General features: G+C 36.7%; 1 protein-coding gene across 1 annotated transcript in view; it reads right to left on the bottom strand.

Annotated features, from left to right (window-relative positions):
* Positions 1–7367, bottom strand: part of LOC105209118 (uncharacterized) — a 156421-nt gene extending 149054 nt beyond the window's left edge. The window contains exon 1 of the mRNA XM_011179323.3: positions 7225–7367. The gene's annotated coding sequence lies outside the window, so the exon portion shown is untranslated. The remainder of the gene's footprint in view (positions 1–7224) is intronic.
* Between the last annotated feature and the right edge of the window lie 16272 nt (positions 7368–23639).

Below are 23639 nucleotides of genomic sequence, written 5' to 3' on the forward strand. Positions count from 1 at the left end.
TCCTATTTGTATGGTGCATCTTCGTTAAGTTGCCCCTTTCAGTTCACATTACACTAGCACAACTTTCCAGGTGAAATCAAGGATAAACGTAAGTGACAAAGTTTTTAATTTAAAAAGTTAATACGTGCGCTAAAATTAAAGTGGAAATTATTTCACAGGAAGACAGCAAGTAAACTTACACTTACATAGTATTTGTGTTGCTACATATTTACGCGCAGAAGGCTGATGGCTAAATACTCTTATATGTACAAGTTTATATGTGTGATGGAATGAACAATTTAATTGGAAAGTATTTGGCCTTGAAAGTATATAGTGCAGGTAAGAGACATGATACAATAATTTTATGAGGAATTTTCAGTTTAAAGTTGTTGAAAGGTAACGCGTTTGTTCAGGAACTTGAAATGCTGAGAGAGTAGGAATATTTCACTCGAAGACTTTCGCTTATTTTTGTGTGTCTTTTCATTTTTTCATTAATTAATATTACTGAAATATTTTTTCGAAATATTTTTCCCTTAAAAAATTCTGAGAATGAGTGAGCCGCGACGTGACGCAAACATGTTCATATTTATAATTTCCTAAATAAATTCAATTATTGAAATACAACAAAGGTGTCCCAAATAAAGACCCAAAAATACATAATCAATGCTTGAATGACCTTCTAAGGAACCGACAACAAATGAAGCTAAACATAGAATTATGGGAAAAAAGTCCGTAAAATGCATGAAAAATAAGCGAAACAAAAGCTTTCCAAAACCGTTATGCGAATGCAAGTATGAGTGCGAAAACAAGTCTAGGCAATCCATCAAAAAATGCGATTTTTGATTTCCGCACAGCAGCCACAACAACACAATGCACAAAGAGATGAACACCGCTGCCTTGGCCAGAAAACAACGGTAAAAGCCGCAAGCAAACAAATATCGAAATATGCAAAGTGAAGGCAAACAAAAGGCACAAAACAAAGACGGCAACGACGATGCGTCCTTAGGCGTAATGGCAGAGACCAAGAGTGGAGGGTGGCGAAAAATCATTGTGCGAAAAATAGGCTGTTGAAATAACTGTAATAAAAACAGGTGCATATTGTTAGTATGCTGGAGCGTATGTTCACCGACAAGTCGTCGTCTCGTCGACGCCGTGTGCTCGAATGTGAGACGCCGCTGTTGCTGCCGGCATTTGAGGTAAAAATATGTATATGTTTATTAAAGCGCAGAAGGGAAAGAAAGCTGTTGAAATATGGCGACATTTTTGCATTCCATCATTGGCAGGCAATGCGAGTGTGTTTGCGTGTGAGCGGTGCACTAGAATTGCCAACTCGGCACGTTCACTGCTTGGCGCGCGTCTCAAATGGGCCACTAAAGCGCGTCTTTTCGTCAAGTCTCGTTCACTGCGTCTTTCAATCACTCTCGCTTTGGCAATAGCGACAAACCCGCTCCCCTCCTCTCCTCATAACTGCTTTATGGTTTCAAATTTCAAATAACAAATATTGTCGCCATATCTGTAGCCTCATCTATGCACCGTCGCTGGTAGTGGTATATACTCCAGTGTATGTGTGTGCCTGTGTCTGAGTATTCGTCTGTTTGCTGTCAGTTGTTTACCAGCAACATTGGCGGCTTCCAGCTGCTGCCTGTCGCGTTGACAAACATTGACTGACGACACGAACGTTGCCTTTAACTGGCTTATGGGGAATGTGATTGGCTTTACCTTGTATTGGCTTTGACTTTCATCTTTGGCAGCCAAAAACGCCTGCAAGGGAAGCAAGCGTAGCTGGAACAAAAAAAAAAAACAGCGGTTCACTAACAAACTGCGTTGACGTGTCAATATTAGCCAGAAGCGCATACAATTTCGGGATTTATGTTCCTCGGTACCTATACAAAGTGTTGTTTTGTGTGTCATTTCTAAGAATTTATTGCTTGCGCAGAGTTTGGGTAAACTGCGAAGATATGCAAGTGGCAAATTTAAATTTTTGGATGATTTTTTTTTTTTTGGGAATATGAAAAATTCAGAAGTGCTAACATTGCTTGTAATTATCTGAGCTAAAATATAGTGAGATAGAGAAATTACATTTCAGTTCGGCTAAACCAGTTTTGGCCTCAAAGACGAAGTCACAATTACTATATTTGAAAGGAAAGAACTCTAAGAAAATTATCTAAACTCAAATAATAGTAGAATATGAAAGTCAAAAAGGTATTCCTCTAGATATATATTTATTTTTTAACATTTAAATATGGAATAATAATTTTGAAGAAAACTTAAAATTTAAAAAATATGAATTCTGGGAAAAAATCCTCTTTCTATATATTACATTTAAATGCTTATTGCCATGCCAAACTATGTAACTCCTGAGCGGCTTTAGCATGTTATAGTCAACAAGGTAGTGTCAAGATGCTAACCTGCTGTGAAAAATATTTCTACTAGCTAAGGACAACTACCTCTTTACAGACATAAAAACGCAGCTATTCCGGCAGTACTATATGTACTTTTGTTACTGTCCAACCCTATATGCTCGAAGTTGTTTAAGAAATCCACTGCCAGCAGGTGAGAGACACAGCCAGAGTAACGTAAGATATTGCATGAACCTTATTCTAAGAAATTCGCGTCTTCTTAAATATATATAACTATATACATGGATATACGAATACGAGCAAATCTGCTTTATACTCATAATATGCACATAAATACAAGTGGAGCCCTCAGATGTGAGTGCTTATTGCAGTGGCTTATTACAAGATGTAAGAAATAATATTTTTCCGCTAGTAGCTGCGGTAGAACGGCATATGCGGTGAAAGTTATTGTGATACAATACCTATCATTTGTGGTTACACATTGTCACACACCTATGTGGATACACAGTAGCTCAACAAAATGGTTGTAAAATAAAATGAAATAAAATAAAATAAAATAAAATAAAATAAAATAAAATAAAATAAAATAAAATAAAATAAAATAAAATAAAATAAAATAATTCAAATAAACTGAGGATAATTTAATTATGTTAGGTTCGAATTTTTTTTAATATTTAACTGCTACTATTTTTTTTACCTTCAGTGTACCGCCACACTACAACAAGCATCTTTGCCTTCGAATACGTGGCAACTGCATTTCTTTAAAACGTGTACTGGCATTCGGCGTAAGAGGTTTTTTGGCAACATTTGGCTTCTTCAGTCGCTTGTACGCATACGCGATACCATGGACGCGCTCTTGGCACTGCCTTTGCCAGCAATAACACTTAAATGCGAGTTTGGCATATAGCGACAGTTTAAAAGTTGCTGCTTACAATAAAATACAAATTGTTCATGATACTTTGCCTATCCATAATCCGCGGAAGCAGAGGATTTGTAGACAGATGCAGGCATTTGTTAGGCACGAGAGGCAGACCTACACACTCGGCACTGACGTTTGTGGCAAATTGTGATAAAGGTGTTTTAACGGAAATGTCTGCCAAAAACAGTTACAAATGGCACTTAAGCTAAACGCATATGCGCGCCGCCGCTCGCCTTACCCACCCCTCCTCGACAAGATTGGCGTGGAAAAGTTTCGCCACTTAAACGCGTTTGTGTTTAGCGTGTGTGTGAGCGAAAATTCCGAATGCCTACACACTCACCGCTCTGAAGATACAGATCCGCATACTTCTATGATATATAACGCTTTAACAATTTGTCGTTTGGAAAGTTTTTTTCGCCAGCGCCGTGAAAGCTTTAATTTATTAGCGCGCGTCTATCTCAATTTAAAAATTGTTCTTACTCAAATTGCTTAGCGCGTGTTTCGTACGAAATTACCTCACCTAATTTCTTTATTTTCACTTTGTACGCTTTCTAGTGTATTGAATTTCATTTCAATTCCAAGTGTTTTTCTTGCGTTTTTTCGTCGTCGTTCGTTGTCGGCCGCCAGTGTGCAGGATATTGCATGCAGTCACCTGCTGCTCGCTTGTCTGTCTCTCTGTCTGTCTGTCTGATTGGTTGTCTTAGGCGCCATCAGCTCGTAGTCAATTTCAGCAGCTTCTTATGCTGCCTGCTGTAGTCCCCTAAAAATTTGTTTGTATACTCCTATTTTCCGCTTTGACTCATTTTCTTTCACAGCAAACAAAAAAAAAAACAAATAGGACTTGTCATTTTAATCCTTGTGAGTTTTCGAAATAAATCTTTAGGAAATTGAATTTGTTTCACTGCTGTTTCACAGCTAAAAAGAAAAACTTTTTAAACACAGATTTCTGTGGAATGAAATTGCTCATACTCATTGCTCAGGTGGAGCTGTATACCCATGTGATTGTGAGCAGTGTTTTTCTATCTTCTCGGTTCAGTTTAACTTTGCTATTTGGTATTATTTTTTTTGTTTAAAAAAACGCAGCAAAAGGCTTTAAAATTGCCTCACTGTATTTCTTCAGCTGCCAAAGCGGTGACCAAATTTTTAGGCAACCTCAGATTGGTAACATGATTTTGAAGTGTTCTTTGTTTTCAAAAAATTACGCCATGGCTTTGTTATGCAGTCGAGAATCAAATGAAATTATTAATGTGAAAATTCAAATTCAATTCCGAAATGTTCGTCATTCTGAAAAGTTCAATTTTCAAACCCGATTTTTTTTTTAATTTAAAAATTTTGAAATTTTTTTATTTCAGTTTCCATCATCTTACAACTTTGATATTGCGTATTCCAATATATTTTTTGTATGCAATCCCGAAATTTCAGGGACCAGAAATATAAAAATCCCAATACTGAAATTGTTTGATATTATCAGTTTCAAATTCCAAAATCTTGGAATTTCAAAATGGAGCGGCGCATTTAAATACATTGCATCCCTCTTTTTGCGTATCAAATAAATTAAAAACAACTAAGGAAGAGCTAATTTCGGGTGAAACTGAACATTTTATACTCTAGAAAATTATTTAGTAACACACAATTCGGCCCATATATTAGGCATGAAGTCAACTAGAATAACGAGAATCTTTATATATAGTATATAGGGGCTGGGGTAATTGCTAGAGCGCTTTTACTCAATTTCTACATCCACCTGCATCATAACCACGATTTTACGTGCACTTAATTTTTCTAAAATATTAACCATATATAGGTATAAAGTCCACCGTATTTTTGAAAATCCGAATATTGGGTTTATGGGGGCTACATGAAGATTTGACCCGATTTAGCCCAATTTTGGCACAGAGCCACACTATTGTAAGGAAAACATATTCGCTGAATTTCTTTTAAACATCTGTGAGATTTAATAATATTTTCGATAAAAGATTTGCCTCGAGCACTGAGGTCCACATGTACGGTATCTGGAGCCTGTAACCTTTTACAGTCCGATTTCAGTGATTTTAAGACTATCACCCGTCTACACTAGAAAAGCAATATTTGTGCAATGTTTTATTCAGATAACTCCACACTGGTGCCTCATTTATAGATTGCCAAGTGAACGAATCAGATGGACTTCAAAATTATGGTATATATTATAGTAAACGTGGTTGTGAATCGAATTTGCCCATTTTCGAACTATGCAATGGGGATGCAAAGAAAATGGTTCGAACCGAATTTCGTTGAAAATGGTCGACTAGTTTCTGAGATATGGTTTCTGACCACGTCCATTGGAAATAAAAATTTGAGTATAGCTCTTCTGTACCATTTATCATCGTACATTATTATTGAAATAAACATTCACGCAATGATTCTACAAGTACATATAATAACTTTTTATTTTCAACATTCATTAAAATGCTGCTAAACTGTGACTGCCTTTTTTAAAACACACGTTTTTGGGTCGCTGTAAATGCGAAATAAAATGAGCATATATTCGTTTAAAGTTATTTGTATACACTCCAGTTCTGTTATACATTATTATTTTTATTTTCGCAGCAAATGCTTTCACACAGAAAAACAACAAAGCCAAGTTCACTGAATTCCAGTTCGTTGACAGACGCTGCTCATTAGCGTATGACAGCATGCGGATGCTCTATGAGTGCACATATAGCATAAAATATTTAAATAAATATGAATATACACACATACATACACACAGAAGCTCATGTGATCATAATACAGCTTCAGCAAATGTTGCGAGTTACTCATACGCAGTGTACAGCCATTGAGAAATTTCGGGTTATTGTATGAATTGTATGCAGATGCGGGTTTTATTACAAAAGTACAAGCATATATAATAAAAATGAGCATTTTTTATGGATATAATTTTTTTTATGATTTTTAGTAAATATTTTTTAATATATAAATGCGCGTATTTTACATTTTTGTAATATATTAAAAAGTATTTGTTGCTTGCAAATTATAACTTTTTCTTTTTTTTCTCTCTCCCTTCTAATTGCAGCAAAAATGTGTGTCAGCAATATTGCAACTGACAAAATGAAAGCAAAAAACCGACAAAGTAGTCAAAAGTGGCGAGAAAAAAGCAGCAATTACGGCAGTTAAATGTGAAAGTATCATGTAAATGAAGCACGTAGCACAGCGACAGTGCAAATGAATTTCGCCATAGAAGTACGACGTGCAAGTGTGTGTGTGTGTGTGTGTGTGCGGGTAAGTTCATACCTATAATTTTGTAAACGTTGATTTATACATGCAGACGAGTATGAATTTCAAGCCATCTGCATTACGGACTGGCGCAAAATGACATATGTGTGTGTGTAACTGCATCAGCAGATGATGCTGGCGAAGAAGGCGCGCAAAGCTAAAAGCATAATAAGCGCATGCTGGTATGCAGCGTTGTGTTTGCTAGTGAAATTATAACCTGAAGGTGCAATAGATGCGGCATCGCGACTACTACAGCAACTCAGCTTGCTTCACTTTGACTTTTGCTACGGTAATTTACGCATTTCTAGTCGAAATGTGGATTGAGATATAGATTTCAGGCAGAGCAAAGAGTAGAATGATAGTAGTTTCGCTGCTTTAAGTTGGAATGAGAGTGAAGCAAGGAGTAAGACGCATATGAACTAGCACGCGAGCTGATAATGAAGTGCAAGTTTAAGTAACGCGATACTTGTTCTTCACTATTTGCCTTTGTTCTAATTGTCTGCTTTTATTTTTGATAGGCTTTTATGTGTTATTTCGTTTCGCATGCAACACATATGCTAAAACTGTGCTAAAAACTAGGTAACTGTACTCGGCAAGAAGCGTATATATGACGTGTGGTAAATTAAATATTTAATGAAAAATATAGAACAACATATTTGAGGTATTTTGCAGTATTCTTTTGTTTTAAAAATTACAATGAGCAAGTCAGCTTACCTTGTGCTGAGTTTGATATATACCTTTCTGTCACCAAAAATTATATTTTTCCCAACAAAGCAAACACACGCGAAATCTGGAGATAGTCTTTTCACAATGTTTTTTTAAAGATATTAGACAAAAAATATTTTTATTTTTTGCTCCTCAAGCAATGTTTAACATTTTTCATTTAATTTTTTTCAAAAATTTTTATTTTGATATTTTTGTTTCATTTTTAACTATTAAAATTTTAATTAAATTTTCAACAATTTCATTCGTCACAACATCTTCTATTGTCTTTTTCTCAAATTTCTCGCCTTAATCACATCAATATGCTTATTACACGCGCGTAAATTTACACGTCAAAATTGCATTATGCACGTCATTGATGCAACGCGTTGCAATGCCGCAAAATCAACCGCCGCTCGACAAGCCAAACAAAACGTATCTACTGACGTAGCATATCGCAACGGCAGTAAAGACGAGCGCATGAACATTAAACGGCTTAATTGCTATTGTTTTTGTTGCTTACGAAATGCATGCCAGCACACGCTCAGCGCGACACAGTGCTGCATTTCGTTGGGAAAATTCGAATATTTTGACATAGCAAAACACTTTTCGAACTTACAACGAAAATTGCAAAGCACGAGCGAACCCTTGATATGTTTCGCCATTGCGCGCTCGCGTAGGAAATGTGTGTTAGGTCAGTATTGTCGCTCTCTTTCTCTTTTGCAACCATAATGCGCTCAATTTATTCGAAAATGTTACTCATACGCTGCGTCGCACAGCATCCATGGCACAAACTCAGTTTGCTACTCGTGTCGCTCATTTCTCTTTCACTCATTTACAGCGTTTTTCGCTCTTGATTTTGAGTGGTATAACAGTTTTTAACATATGAGTGTTGTTAAATGTTATTCACCACACATTTTTACATAATTTGTGAGTGTCTATTCCTTTATGTTAGAGTACATGAATTGTTTACCCAAAACTGTGCCACATTACGTGTGCATAACCCTTTTTCGCTTTTGTTACATTTTTCACCTTTATAATGGTTGTGAAGCTCATGCATTTACTGTTTTTCACTTTTGTTTAGTTTTACTAAATTTTTCTTTGCTACGTAGTAACATTTTTAGGTTATAAGAGTCCCAAAATGCATTGTCTTTCTGTTTATGTAATGACTTTTTACTCACCTCCTACGGAAGTAGGTTTCTAGTTGACTGTTTTGATATCTCTAAAGCTCTTACTATTTGGCTATTTTGGGTTTTTGTTGTCCTGTTTTCCTCACTGTTGCTGATTCTGCCGTTATTTTTGCCACTGCCTGCCTTTTAACGACTCACCGAATGGGTAATGTTTATCAAGCTTACTTTGCTATTCATTTTAAATATGTATTGTTGTGACATTTTTTATTCCTGGGCTTTCAATACATTTTTTTATTTTTATGCCGTAAATGGACTATTTTGAAGTAACAAGTATACTACTAAAATTCTTGTTTTCTATATTTTTGAAATTTTACTAAATAGTTCTTTTAGCGATAAGATTGAAGTTATTGCCTTAACATATTATTTAAGAACCACAAGATTTGCTTTTTTTTTTGAATACCACATCAGTAACACCAAATTGTACAGAAGAAATGGAGAAAAGTGGCGTGGTGTCGCCCACTTATGGTTCAAAAACCATATCTCAGGAACTACTCGACCGATTTCAATAAAATCCGGTATATAATATTTTCTGAAAACCCTGATGAGAGGTGTGAAAAATTCGGTTCACAACCACGATTACTTCCCATGTAACTCAATTTTGAATTCCATCTCATTCCTTCACTTCATTCCTTCATTATAATATATACATAAAGAACCAATGAAGAGAGCGGAATAAAATTTTGCACATATACTATAATATAATTTGTGATAAAATTGTCGAAATCGGACAATAACTTTTCAATGCACCGGATATTGAATATGAAGAATTCAGTGCCTTAGTGTAATTTTTCACCGAAACTATCGGTAGATCTCTCATATATCTTAATTTCATTCAGAGGGAATATTTTTCTTCTAATAGTGTGTCTCTGTACCAAAAATGGTTATTATCGGGTCATAACTTCCCCTAGCTTCCATATACTAAGCCCATCGTATTTTTAACCCTATATGGGGGTATATGGGGGCTAGGGGAGCTTATAAATCGGTTAATATGTGAAATATCTTGGAGTAACTTCTTCGCAAACTCAAAATTGTTCGTTTAAAAAAGTTACTCGAAATTATACTCATAGAGCAGCAAAACACCTGGATTTCACTTTGGATTCACGCGAAAAGCAGATATGATGAAAGGAAAAGCTCATTAATGTATTCTCCTAACAGTACCGCCTTCCCCACTATACCGGTTTTAAATATGTAAAAGATGAATATGGAGCACATTCCAAAAAAATAGTTCAATTTTTTTTATATTTTTAGGCTGAATAAGTTAACTAATATTATTGCTTAATTTTTATTGTACAGAATTGAATGACTTCGTCCAATAACTTAATTACAAAAAAATCATTCAAATGGTGTGACACACATCATCCGATTAGCTCTTAAAAAATATCCATACACATGGGGTAGTTAGACTAAACAAGAAATATCTCATATTGCTTCAGAACGTAGTGTTATTTGCATGGTCACAAGCAGATTATGCACTAAACAATAACAACAATTAAGGGGTGCAACAAAATCAACAAAGCAGTTAGAAAACAAACTGAAATTCCAACAACAACCGTACCGTCAAACAAAGCGAGCATAATGAACGCATGACGTCACAGCGCAAACAAAATCTGACGGCATGAGTATTAATAATACAACAACAAAGAAACAACGAAAATATGCCGCAACAAAAGCGCAAAATCACATGAGACCGAAAGGCGAAAAAAGAAAGAAAGCAAAATGTGAAATGAAGAAGAAAAAATTGTGTATCAAAAAAGTGCTACAACAAAACACAAATAAGCGGAAAATTCCGTAAAATAAGAGAGCCGCAGTGGTGGGCATATCTATGGATGGGATCCTAACTAATAGCTGAACAAAAAGTTTGAAGCGCTCGCAGCACAAAAGCGCCAAGCACACAAGCATACTCGTGGACGCGGGCTGATTTGCGGTAGGTGCGGAGGAGAGGCTGTTAAGGTGGAGAGGTAAAAGCGCTGCGAGCACCCAAAAAGCAGTTCAACTAATTTATCCTACACGGTTGTTGTAATTACGGTAGACAGCCTGCCTGCAGATAGTCGCACACACACACACACATACGAACTGAGCATATCGCATATGCGGCTGAGGAAGTGCGCAGCCCGTGTGAGTTCGTAGGCAAAAATTGAAAAAAATACCCAAATGTAGCACAGCATAAAATGTTCTGCACGTGACATCCGGTGTAACGGTAACTGTCAGCAGTCAACTTTAGCAGCACACACAAAATGAGCAAAGTAAAAGAATACACACAAATAGCCTTTGCCATAGAATGAACGCAAACATGTGATTTCTAGAATAGTATTTTGTTTAGAATAAAGACAAAGAGGAGGACAAAATTCCGATCAGCGTTTATAAGACTATTGGAGACAACCTCAATCGCCAGATAACGCAGTACCTGGACAAATATATATGAAATATCAATGATTTAAGCTTCTCTATTCCAGATCAAGTACTTTGTATATGGGTTTTTAAGAGAAAAATTCTGCTACTGGTCTGTAGAATATATCTTTCTTAAAATCAGCTCTTATATTTATTTAGCAGAACTCCAAAGAAAAAGTCATGTATCACCATAAATTATATTTTTGGGTCTCTAGTATATTATTATTATACTCTCGCAAGTCTGACGATCCGTCCATCCGTCTGTCCAACGAATAACTTGAGTAAAACTTAAGATACCTTGACTTGGTACACACATTCCTTGGGACTGTGAGGAGGTTGGTATTGAAAATGAGCGAAATCGGACCATTGCCTCGCCCACAAAATGGCGAATACCAAAAACCTAGAAAGTGTCATAACTAAGCCATAAATAAAGTTATAAATGTTAAAAAATTTGGAACAAAGGATCGCAATTGGAAGGGGATGTAATTTTTTGGGGAAGTGGTCGTGGCCCCGCCCCTTAATTGGTTTTTTGTATATATCTCGCAAACCAATGAAGCTATATGTACCAAACTTTCTGCAGTCATCTCTTTTAGCCACTTCTGTTCTGTAATAGTTCTGGACTGTAATAGTCCAGAAATGAAAGAAATCGGATAATAACTACGCCCACCTCCCATACAAAGGTTATGTTGAAAATTACTCACTAACGTAAAACGTCAGAAACACTAGATTTTACAGAAGAAATAGCAGAAAGAAGCTCCACTCAAATTTTTTTACAAAATAGAAAATGGGCGTGGTGTCGCCTGCTTATAGGTCAAAAACCATATCTCAAAAACTACTTGACCGCTTTCAATGAAATTCGGTACATAAAACTTCCTTGGCATCCTGATAACACGGTTATAAAATGGGCGTAATCGATTCACAATCACCAGTACTTTCCATGTAACTCAATTTTGAATTCCATCTTATTCCTTCACTTTATAATGTAAGTAGTTATAAGGAACCAATGAAGATAACGGAATAAAACTTTACACAAATACTGTATATGATCTGTGGCTTTACTTTCCGTATTGTACCTTGAACATCACTTATCAGCGGAGGGAAACTCCATTTCTTACTTGGAGCTTTTAATTTAAAGTTTTATCTGTTTTCTTTATCTTTATTACCTCAAAGTGGAATGACAGTAAGTAAGGCCCTTAACAAGGTCCATAAGAATATACAGTTGATCTCCTTTTTGCACGGTTAACTGGGACAGTAAATTACTCGTGTAAAAAAAAAAACCGTGCAAAAAAATTCAAATTTTTATATAAAACTCACTATTGGGACCAATTTATGAAAAAAATCGTGCAAAAAATAGAAAACGTGTAAAAAAGATCTAATTTTACATGAAAATCTATCTATTCGTACAGTGAGAATTTTCACTGTTGGTGTTGTTATAGACTTTTCCGGTATTATATATATGTACATATTACTGTTAGAAGGAACAAACAACTATTCTGGGAATGGTAAAAAAATAATACATTTCAAAGTTCCGTCAATAATCGTTGTGTCTCCTTTTTTTTTTACTTCTTCATACAGCTTCATTTATTTGTTTACGTATTGAAATTGTTGCAACCTTTTCAATGGCTTTCGAATCTAAGATTTGTATTTTTTAGTTTAAACCTAATTAAGAATTTATTAAATTTTATTAACAGCAATGGATTTGTGACGTATTGACGTATGGAATTTTGATTTCATTGCAAAAAAGTATACAATTTAAATAAAAAATCCGTGTAAAAAAAGTAAAACCGTGTAAAAATGGTAACTGGGAAGTGTTCAAAAACCCCGTGTAAAAAAAAATCGTGCAAAAAAAACCGTGTAAAAAGGAGATCAACTGTATACCTACGTCTTTAACAAGCTCTAACTAATCCAAAGGAGTTTAAGAAATATATTTTATTCTGCATAACCTCCCTAATTAATTCAGCTCAGTATAGTCATACCATTGGTTATGTTACTAAAGTTATCTTAGGTATTTTAGGAAATCAACTACAAATTTCTTCCAATGAAAAGGTCTCAAAATGATTGTTGATTGAAATGATAATTGCCGCATAGTGCAGCCAGCAGATTTCTCTACTAAACGACAACAGACACAACTGCATAACAATGCATATGCCTGAGCGCAAAAATGAAAAATTACACCAAGGACAGCAACAACAACAACAGCTGCCTCCACCAGCCACGTTGCAAGCGCTGGTAAAAGTCCGTTGGAGCGAAAGCGGCTGTTTACAGTTCTGCGAAGTTTCAAACTAAAACTGACCGACAGCATAAAACAAAAGTCGAATACCGCAAGTGCACATGCATGCGTACACAGGCGCCAGCCGAAAGCTGCCAGCACACCTATGTGCTTAAGTATGTGTGTGTATGTTGAAGCCAAAACTCATAAGCGCACCTGGCCGTTAGCAAACCAGCAAAAGTAAGCAAGGTGAAAATTACTGCGAACGCGCAAAAGTATGCTACGCTGGAATGAGACAACACATACACACACATACTAAAACTGATATGAACACATAAGAGCACACGAAAGTCAGTGCAGCGTAAACAAATGGCGAACGTGACAACAATGGACAGTAGCTGGAACAACAACAACAATAAGTGAGGGAATATAAAATTTCTTGCCATGTTGCTTAGTGTATATGTATGTGTTTGTGTATGCGTGTGTTGACCAGCTAACCATATGGCGATTGCAGCTATTCGTTAGTCATTATTCTTCAGCTGAAATTATGAGTCAAGTTTGAAGCGAAAAAAATGGCAGAGAGATCAAAAACTATAATTAATGAGAAGTAGATAATATGACTGACTGAAACCAACAAAAACACACATATATACATATTTATATATATATATATATATATATTTATTCAGAAAAGTTTCGAAACAGTATTTATATGTGAAGCCAACAACAACAACAAAAACTTTGCCAAAGCAAAAAGTTAATGAAACGTGAGTGTAAATTAACTTCCGTTACATCTATAGAAGAATGTTTGTATGTATGTATTTGAGCTGACACACAGACATATGAAGGCTTTTGTTTGATGCTACACATGACAAGCGTTGAGGCATGTGGGCGTTGCAGGCTGCCACACACACACATACACGCCTAGAAAGAAGTGCGCGTCTGTGCTCCCGTATGCGTTGAGTCGCCGTTGAAAGTGATGATTGTTGCAAATGTTCATTTTGGTGCGCGTGTTGCCGCCGCATTGTGTGCCATGACACGTGCAAAAGGCGTTGCAGCGCTAACAACAGCAGCAGCAGCAACAACGGCCGGGCATGAATTGCGCGTAACTGTTTCTTCCATTTCTTGCTCGGCAAACTCAGCCACTCCTAATGGCTATATGGCTGATGAACTAAGTCACGAACATTGAATGGCAAATGCCAAATGCTCCGGGCTGCTGCTGCTGCTGCCTGTCAGTAGTTGAGGTGCGGTCGCATGCGGCATGGTCATCGGAAATGGCCAACGAGCACACACATTTTTAATTAAGCGTACGTGATGTCAACGTGAAAATTAAAAATGAGCAGCCAAATGACACACAAGTCGAGTCGAGTTGGCCGCATGCTGCGCATCGGTTTACAGAGGGGAACCATAAATGAACTGTCGTCGACACGGGGGCAGCTGTGTCATAATAATTATAATAATGAAGATGACAGATTTTTGTCAAGTCGTGAGATTAACTTTTTGCTGTGCAAATCTTTTGTTTGTCTCATTTTCGAAATATTGTATGGTTTTTCATTTTTTTTCGACGAAACACGCGCCGCATTTGAAATGGGGAGTGGAAATTCAGTGTCTGGCTTACAGTTGAGTGTAGCGAAGACTGATTACATCGCTTTTTTCTCAAGTGAAGCCAGAGATTATACGCACTATTTGTGTAAAGTTTTATTCTGCTATCTTCATTGGTTCCTTTTGTTTACATTATAAAGTGAAGGAATCGGATGGAATTCGCAATTGAGTTATATGGGAAGTTGTCGTGGTTATGAACCGATTTCATCCATTTTTCACATGTGTCATAAGGGTGTCAAGAAGGTATTATGTACCGAATTTCATTGAAATCTGTCGAGTAGTTCCTGAAATATGGTTTTTGACCTATAAGTAGACGATGCCACGCCCATTTTTCATTTTTTTTTTAATCTGAGTGCAGCTTCCTTTTGCAATTTCTTCTGTAAAGTTTAGTATTTCTGACGTTTTTCGTTAGTGAGTTAACCCACTTTTAGTAATTTTCAACATAACCTTTGTATGGGAGGTGGGCGTGGTTATTATCCGATTTATTATCCGACTGCAGAAAGTTTGGTTTATATAGATTTATACATCCGAATGTGCCCCTCCCTAATACGATCCTATGTTGCAAATTTTATTTTCATAACTTTATTTATGGCTTAGTTATGACACTTTATAGGTTTTTGGTTTTCGCCATTTTGTGGGCGTGGCAATGGTCCGATTTTGCCCATTTTCGAAAGCAACCTCTTCAGGGTGCCAAGGAATACGTGTTCCAAGTTTCGTTAAGATATCTCAATTTTTACTCAAGTTATCCATTGCACGGACAGACGGACGGACGGACAGACAGACATCCGGATTTCAACTCGTCGCGTCATCCTGATCATTTTGATATATATAATCCTATATCTAACTTGTTTGGTTTTATGACTTACAAACAACCGTTATGTGAACAAAACTATAATATTATTTTAGTAACTTTTGTTGCGAGAGTATAAAAATAAAGTTACAATTACGGATAAATGTATTTTATTTTGGATAATTTAAATTGAGTCACAATCAACTAATTGAATAATTAATTGAAATTATAAATTAGCATTTAGCATTTCTTTTCATTGAAGAATATCTAATAATTGATCAAAAAATATCAATTGAGTATTTAATTAATTGGAATATAATTACGGATTAATTGATTCAAGTTTTATAAACCACAATTAAAACCTTCCTTTTCATATTAAAAAATGCTTTAAAGTACTTGCAAAATTTTAATCTTAAACGATATTTCGTCTCTTTAAGTAATATCAATATCTTCCTTTTATACAACAACTGATATGATTGCTTTGAATTCAATAACTCTTCCTGCCATCAAATCTCCATGCAAAATAGTTTGCACACATACAAAAGCACAAATCGGAATTGGCTGAAGGTATATTGTACCTTGTTATTAGTTATTAGCAAACAATGTTGTTTGCTCTTCAGTAATAAGAGACTCCATTTTCTTACAATTTTACTGCTACGTCTTTGCATATCAGTTTTCCACTTACATATTGCTTTTGAATTTATTTTCCTACGGATATTGTTAGTTGCAATTTTATACTTAATTCACTATCCCATTTTGACTCACTTCACATATTTGCAGTGTTTTCTGCAATTTGTTTTTTTTTTTTTATTTTCTCAACAACAGTCTTCCGTAGTTTTCTCAATTTTTCTGTTTCTTTCATTTTTATTTTTGTAATTTTTGTTATTGTTGTATTTTGTTTTTGTATTGGCTTTTGCATTGCTCAACACTGACGGTATAATTGAATTTGTAACTTGATTTACCTGCTTCATTGGCAGTTCGGTTCGGTTGTCCTCCCCGACGGCGGTGGTTGTCGTTCACCGCCCCATGGGTGGAACATAGCTTGATTGCCAGTTGTTGGCTAACAACGTTGTACAGCATTTACTTTTGGGATCAATTTTGCAATAGCTGTTGTTGGATTTGTTGTTTTATTGGTGTGTATGTTTGTGTTTTGCACACGCTCAAGTGCTTGTTTTAATTGTTGTTAGTTTTAATTTATTTTATTTGCAGCTTTCATTGCCTTTGCTTGCTTGTATTTCAATTACGGAAGTTATCTTAAATTTAAACCCAGACGTATGTGTGTAGAGACATTCTTATACACATTATTCTGCGCAATTAATCTTTGTAAGATTAGTGTCTCAGATGATAAATGATATTCACGGGGTTCCTTGGAGGAAGTTGTTCAAATGGACCTGTGCTTACATATACATGACATTGAAGAAATTATGTATGTCTCTTTTTGTCACGTGTCGAAACTTTAAGGCTTGATTTTCGCTCTAAAGGTTTCTAATATCATTCCAATTCCCTTAACATACAACTATCCACTCATTACATTCCATCTAAAACTTTCCGTTTGTGTTTGTTCAAATCAATCGAGCTGAAACCGAGAGCACTCAATACTTCCTCAACTAACGCTGAAGCATCAAAGTATGTGCGAAAGCAAAGCCCACTCAATTACAATAACAACCGCTAAATCCGCCAAATAAATGCGTTGATAGACATTTTCAATTCCATTCGAAATGCTCGCTTCCCAAATATAAACAAATCAGCAGAAAACCGCAAAGCTGTTACAAAATTCACAAAGTTTGCGCGAGAAAACTAACTCACTCACACACACACACTCTCTGCCATATCTAAAACTCCTCCCAGCGCTTTAGAAGCGGAAACTAATATTCCCGCCGTGGCGTGATTTTCCTTACAACAACAAGAACAATGCGTAAAATATACACCGTTTTCAAAACAATAATGCTGACAGATAAAAGTGGCGGAGGCGCTGACATAAGTAAAAGACAGCCGCGCAGCTTCCGCTGAATTTTGTGTTTCGGAAAACCGAGCGCTGTGCAACCGCGAAGAACATGAGATGCAACAGTGCAGGCAACCAGAGCGCTGATAAACTGTGCGGAAGCAGTATTACCGACGAATTTACCGACTGCCAATGCAATTGCCGTGTGAGTCGTAGGTGCTTACATACATTTACAGACTCATATGTTTAGTGTGTGTATATCATATGTGAGGCACCACATATACCGCAATATTTCGTTAAGAAGGCTGTACTGCTATGGGATTTTCACAATGTGTGTAAGCCAGACGTCGACGACTGGAAAAGCTTGACAGCATCGAAATATGATAAGGTCGCAATGAGTTTGGTATCCTCCGAAAAACTATTTTTAAGAAGAAATTATATTAATTGTTGTTGTTGTAATTTATTACCGAAATAGTTGTTAGCAGTAGGGACAGTCCTTACAGCATACAAATATCTCTGGTACCTCCGAATCATTTAGTACCATATAGATATATCGCTTCATATCTCTTAAATACATATACATATAACCAATAAAAAAACAGTTTGCTAAGGACTAGCAGAAGAAACATACTAACTATTGAGAGTCTGTATCAAGCTTTATTATCACTTGTAGAGATCTAACTTCGTTCTTAATTATAAAACAGATCAAAGACTCCATGTCTTTTTCTATTAAAGCGTGATCCAATTCGAGGTTCCCTACTTTTTTAAAGATAAAAAATCAGAAAATACAAATTTGATGGAGAATCTTTATTATCATTCGAAAGAACATTCTTTGGCAATTATTTTTACACAAATTGTTGAAACCAAATTTCGCCGAGATCACTAGCTCCAATTTCAGGCATCAAATAGACCGTTATCATGGCACGACAACGGTCGCCATTGACGGTTACGTTCTCACCGGCATCATTTTGGAAAGAATATAGACTGATAATTCCACCGGACCACAAGCCACACCAAATCGTTGTTTTTTCGGGATGAAATGAAAAAATTGGCCTCTTCTCTGAACAGAATTTGGCTCAAAAAGGTCGAATCTTCTCGGAACTTTTCATGAGCCCATAGACTAACGCGTTGTCGCTTGCTAAGGGCCAGCGGCTTCAGTCTTGGGACAATCTGTATTTTGTACGCTTTCACGAAGTAAAATGCGCCAAGTCGTTTTATACGTTGGTCCGAATTGCTGTGAACAGCGCCGAATTGTCTCTCCGCGGTCTACGTGTACCTTCTCAGCTGCGGCTGCTATATTTTCTTCACTGCGTGCTGGACGTGGTCTATTCGGTCGAATATTATTCAATATTGAATGTTGGATCTCAAGATGGGTGATGGTGTTGTGAATAGTACGCTTAGTAGGCCCATTATGTGGACCATAAGTTGAGCGAAGTGCGCGAAACACATCCTTTACTAAACGTGAATTTTCGTAATAAAGATGAACAATTGGTAAACGTTGTTCAAGAGTTAGTCTTTCCATGATAAAATGATAAACAATACTGTATAATACCCATTGTGGGGAGTCAAACTCTCTTCTCATAGGATTCCCAGCGTACCTACTTTTCGTTTTTGTATGAGATTCTTAAATACTATTTGAAAACTAAAATCAGAATCTGTGGATGTGATACTTGACGACAGACACATATCCTTCCAATGCTTAAAACAGAAACAAAAACGCAACTTCTCTTCCAGAACTTTGTCAGACGTCATAAACAATCTTATTTTTTTATTTTGTCGGAGAAGTTGACTAGAACTCTCCTGTGATTTAGGATTATATTTTTGGAAGTTCCAGAATGCTTGTACTACAAAAGTGCACCCAATCCCCGGCAGAACAATGACAAATACTCCTCTGAGCTGATGACAGGGTTGCATATATGGTCGACATTTTTTTTACCTTTCTGAATAACTATAAAATCGAATCGGTCGAAATTTTTTTTAAAAATGCTGGGTGTATTTTCATCAATTAAAAAATTTAAAAATACCCTCAATAATATAGCCACCACTGTGTATTACTATATACAACCGAACGCTTCTGTTTATTTGCGCTCCAAAGGTGTAGAAATCTATATATGTTTGTGCAAATAGCAAAATACACTCGCATGAACTACCCGAGTAAACCGGTAAGTAAACGCTGCCGCAAAGCATCTTCGGTAAAGACACAGCAGAAAATACGCTGACAGACAGGCAAGACGCTTTGCAGAATTAGGCAAAAACTTTGCGCAGATACGAGAGTTTTGCAGTTGACGTTTGCTTTCCAACTATCTTTATGCGCTTGTCAGTCTAACTGTCGTACACGTTCACCCACTCCATCCATACCTTCTATAGCCTACTTTACACCACCCTTTGAACTAGAGCCCCTCCACACCAATAGTTGCATTGCTTACCTGCAAACTTGTTTGCATGCCCCAACCGCAACTCGTATGAATTACTGCAGTGCTGCAAGGTTACATTGCATGGAAAATACAACAACAACATTAAATTAAATATATATTCTTTACGCACCACATTCAAAAGTCGATTTGAATCTACCGCTTAGTTGCGGAAAGTTTCACCGCCGCCTCTCCTTAACCCGCTCAGTGGCGCTCCATCGGCAAAAGTATTTACGTTGATTACCACTTGCCACAAGTTGCATATTGCTGCTTGTTCGTTCATTCATTCGTTCGTTTGTTTGTTTGCAAGCGCTTGCGTTAGTTAGTTAATGCGGCGCGTCATTGCAGTCGGTAGTTGAAATGAAAGTTTGTTAATTTTCTTGTCAAACATTTTTCGCCTACGTATGCTACTTCGCTTTTGCTGCTGCTGCTTCTCTTCTTCTTCCTTGCGTAAAGCGAAACGTTAATTTCCATGTTGCAAATGCAATGTCGGCACGTTGCCGCTTGCACCTGACTTGCCACAACGCTGTACGCATGTGCGTGGAAGTTTCTTCGGCAATAAGAGAATGTGTGTGTGGGTGTGCTAATTTCCAATTTATGAGGAAGCTAAGGTGGAAAGTATTTTTTTCGAAACAGTGTACTTTTTACTGTGTGCTGGTGTAAACAAAAAAAAGGAATCGGTTTAACCTTTGGATTATCCTTACTTTGTTGATAGATAGGTATTTTATTCTAATGAGGGATCGTCCTTGTTGTTGTTGTAGTAACTACTCAAACTCTATAATTCAATTCAAATTATTCTGAATATGTAACCCACTAGTGACCCACCACAGTCAAGGAGTGGTTAGCCTCTCTCTCAGTAGCTTCCAGCTACTTTAATATAATACTCGTTTGGGTCCCAGGCCATAGCGGTATCACTGGAAACCGCAAAGCCGATAAGCCCGCGCGTAAGGACATCCAAGCTGCAATCTCATCAGAGTCGGAACAAGCTTGTGCTCCTCTATCCACATGCCTCTCCGCTTTGGATCAATGGTCGTTACATGAACATGGCGTTGGACATCAATCCGTACCTGTGCGATCATTCTGGCTTATGGTGGATCGCAGGAGATCCACAGAGCTGTTTGCTCTTAGTAAGGTCTGGCCACTGCCCGATGGGGTTACATGCCGTGAGTCTAAATATCCTAACGGATGCAAATTGCCAAAGTTGCATGGAAGAAGGAGATATTGAGATATCGAGACATAGATCATTAGACTGCGGCGGAAATATCTTGGCAAGACAAACTTCGAAGAACCAACTAAAGCATCCCGACTACAAATTAGTTGCCTGGACAAATTCTTGAAAGCTTCGCTTTTTCGTTACTTGAGTGTCTTGGGCATACATTTTGAGGAGTTTGCGACATCATTAAGGACGGGCTAATTTTTCTAGTGAGATCTCTTAAGATACAGGAGATCAGTCACTCTAACTTAACCTAACCTACCAATTCCATTTGCACAAATTCGTGAAAGGCCAAAAGTGCTTTGTCATTACTTGAGTGTCTTGGGCATCCATTTTGAGGAGTTTGCGACATCATTAAGGACAGGCTAATTTTTCTAGTGAAATCACTTGAGGCATAGGAGATGAAGAGGAGAAGTGACTGACTTTAACCTGACCTAACCTACCAATTCCATTTTTGTTCGGCTTTTGAATAAAAAGGTGATGTGCTTCCTCGAAATTTAATGGAGTTGCCATTACTCCAATTATTCGCAGAATATGACCAACAGGTACTACTATATTCATAAAAACTTTTCCTTCAAGATCATTGTAGCCATACACATTGCAGAAGAATTTAAATAAATTATACATTGGCAAACATAAATTATTTAAATGCAGGTGGCAACTCCATGTCCTTTCTGACAGCTTAAAAAAATATTAACTTTTAAACTATTTGCTTAGGAGTTCCAAATTTCGGGCTTCATTACAAATTTAATTTTTTAATCTGCTTAATTGAAAGTAGATGGCAACCCTTTTTAGCTTTTTTATTGTATTGAAAAATTCAAATATTAATTTTTCAGAAATTTTCTCGTTTTGTCCCACTGTTAGCAGAAGTGAGGTCACAAGGAAACAACACGAAGTTAATTCTTCTGAACAAATTCTTCTCCAATTAACTAAACCTACACACTTGCTTTCCTTTCGCTGAAAAAGTCAAGAAAAAGATTAAGTGAAGCAGAAAAAAATCGCTGTCGATTGCATTTGCGAACAGATCAAAGTTTAATTGCTGCCACACGATTATTTCCTCGTGATTTCTTTCATCAGCATAGAGATACGAACACACCGAAGCCACCACCAATGATCGGAAATAATTGCGAAAACCAAAACTTCAACGCCACGTACAACATTGCAGCTGAAGCTCACTACCAAGGAGAATAAGGAAAAATAGCAGAAGAGAAGAACTAACACGTTAAGATTAGCTGTGGTTGTTGTTGTTGACGAGTTAGCTGGCGCCAACAAGTGTGTTTGCTTTTGTTTGTGTGCAGTGATTTTCCGTAGGAGAATTATAATTGTTTCCTTAATTAGCGTGTTTCGCCGAACACACACATTGCCACAAACACAGCTACATAAATGCCTTGCCACACAATGGCGCATTATGAGAAAAAGGGTTTGGCAATACTGCTGTGGCGGCCGCAAGTTTGAGTCGCAGCTAGTTAAGTAAATGTTAGCGCAAGGCGGCGCGCATGTGTTTGTGTGTGTGTGGCTATGTGGTATGCCACATAACTCTTACACACCCAATTCATAAGTCTACGCTCCTGTATGTTTGTATGTATGTGAAAGTGTGTGTTGGTGCAACATTTCCGTTTGCACTAATTGTTTTCGAGTTGCCAACTTTGGCTTGTGTGGCATGCACCATAAATTCAACATAATTTGTCATTGCCGAATGTGGCTCGGGTGAACCTTCAGCTCTTAGCCTTGAATGTTTGCTCCGCTACGCCATTAAATCATGTGCATGTGTATGCCTGCGCGACGACGGTGTGAGGCAGCATTTGTGAAATTGCCAAAAAATTACCAACTAAGTATGAAAAGTAGCAGTTGAAAAGCCGAAGCCAGAAGAAGAAGCTTTATGTAAACCTACAAACATATATATATATTCCTCCTTACTTTATTTAACAGGGAGTGTCATCGCAGCGTGTAATGAGTTCAAACGCAAATTCGCGTGCTAAAATATTAAATTATTTCCATTTGTTTTTGGAAGTGCAAAAATTAGGGTGCGGCATGCAGCATTTTTTGTAGTTTTTTTAATATATTTTTATTTATTTTATTTTACTATATTTTCATAAACATAAGCATAGAAGTATGCCTTTAACGCAGTTAAAGCATGCAGCTGCAGGTCTGATGAGTCACTCTTGAGCACATTTACGAGGCGTTTCATAATTATACTAATTACTAGTTACTTGGTTTCACATTTCAAAATCACATTTTATTTTCAAGTGTCATGAAAAGCATTTTATGACATTAATTTTTTTTACTAGCCAAATATGCACTCATGTTAGTTTTTATTACATTAATTAAGTTATTTTTGCAATGAAAATAATCTCATGACATTTTTTCGTAAACAATTTTTTTTTTTAATTTTTTTAATTTTTCTGTTGCCATTAAAAGCCCATCATTTCACGAAAAAAATTAAACGAAAGCAATGACCGCACGCCAAGTCTCTGCCACTAATTTCCGCTGAGAACCTCCTTGATGCCTATAATTTGTTCTAAAATACATAGTGCCTTCATTTAGGCACACATATTAATAAATACCTTCACATACGTACCTGTATATGTAGATATGTAATCACCTCAAAGAGCTCAGTTGGCTTTATTACACAGCAGGAGCTGGTTACAAATTATTTTTCTCACGCACAGCAATGATGTTGAT

This window comes from Zeugodacus cucurbitae, chromosome 2, assembly GCF_028554725.1.
Source record: "Zeugodacus cucurbitae isolate PBARC_wt_2022May chromosome 2, idZeuCucr1.2, whole genome shotgun sequence".
NCBI lineage: Eukaryota > Metazoa > Arthropoda > Insecta > Diptera > Tephritidae > Zeugodacus > Zeugodacus cucurbitae.